General features: G+C 52.6%; 2 long non-coding RNA genes across 3 annotated transcripts in view; one reads left to right on the forward strand and one right to left on the reverse strand.

Annotated features, from left to right (window-relative positions):
• Positions 1-34: 34 nt before the first annotated feature.
• On the forward strand, positions 35-872 carry LOC106943371 (uncharacterized). 2 transcript variants are annotated; one of them, XR_001423901.1, is made up of 3 exons: positions 195-285; positions 357-712; positions 790-872. It is a non-coding gene; the product is annotated as an uncharacterized LOC106943371 (long non-coding RNA). The 2 variants fall into 2 exon arrangements; XR_001423900.1 differs by having other exon boundaries at positions 35-285; positions 357-872.
• The window catches only part of LOC106943372 (uncharacterized), a 3,771-nt gene continuing 3,283 nt past the window's right edge, over positions 424-911 (reverse strand). The window contains exon 2 of the long non-coding RNA XR_001423902.1: positions 424-619. This is a non-coding gene — a long non-coding RNA (uncharacterized LOC106943372). The remainder of the gene's footprint in view (positions 620-911) is intronic.

Genomic DNA, 911 nt, shown 5'->3' on the forward strand with positions numbered 1-911 from the left:
GCAGCCCTCGTCCTCTGCTCGGCCGCCAGGTGGCGTCCGTTGAGGGGGGGGTACTGTCAGGATCTGTGTTTTTTCTGCATTGCTTTTCTTTTTTTGGTTTGAGTTTTATTTTTGTTGGAGCTCCATCATTCTTCTGGGCATCCACTAGATGTCACCAGAGGCGAGCCCCTGAGAAGCTGCAGGGGTAAACCCGTGGCCACACCTGTAGCTTGTTTGGAGGGCATGGATTGCAGATATAAGCAGCGGCTGAACAACTTCTCATCGCCTGAGTGTTAGCTTACCTTGGTAACTATCGTTCCAGAGAAAGGCCCTCTGTGATCTGCTCGTTATTAATCCCTTGTTGTCCTCCTTACCAGGTTATCCTGTTGCCTCCTCGCTGCTCCTGTGTGTGCCATCAGCCCTGGGCTCAGAGAGAAGCTCTTGTCCCTCGCTGTCTGTGAGTTGCTCTCCTCGTGTGTCCTCCCTCGACGCTGCCGGTGTTACCGGTCGGACGCCACCCCTCGTGTGTTCACCTATCCCAGTCTCGGTCCGTCTCCAGTGGATTCCCCTTCGGGACGCAGCGGATCTGTCGGTCCTAGCCCGAACCCATCTGGAAAGAAGGAACAACTGGACCGCGACGCTTTTCGCTCTTTCCACCGCTATAAACCTGTCCGCCCTCCAACGAGGCTCAATTATCCAGCGCTCAGCTCTCAACTACTCACCTTCAGATCAAGTAAGAACCAGTTCAATTCATTCCTGGAAAAAGAAACACACTCCTTCCTCCACTAATCCTCTGCCTCTCGTTGACAGTAAGACGACCCGGTCATCCGCTCCAGTACTCACTCCCTTCCCCTTCCCCTGGAATCAATAAACTCATTATTATTGTTTATTTACTCTGACTCATCTGATTGTGTTCCTGCATGTGGGTTCGT

This window comes from Poecilia latipinna, unplaced genomic scaffold (genome assembly GCF_001443285.1).
Source record: "Poecilia latipinna isolate Pla-1442-1.1 unplaced genomic scaffold, P_latipinna-1.0 Scaffold5211, whole genome shotgun sequence".
Lineage (NCBI taxonomy): Eukaryota > Metazoa > Chordata > Actinopteri > Cyprinodontiformes > Poeciliidae > Poecilia > Poecilia latipinna.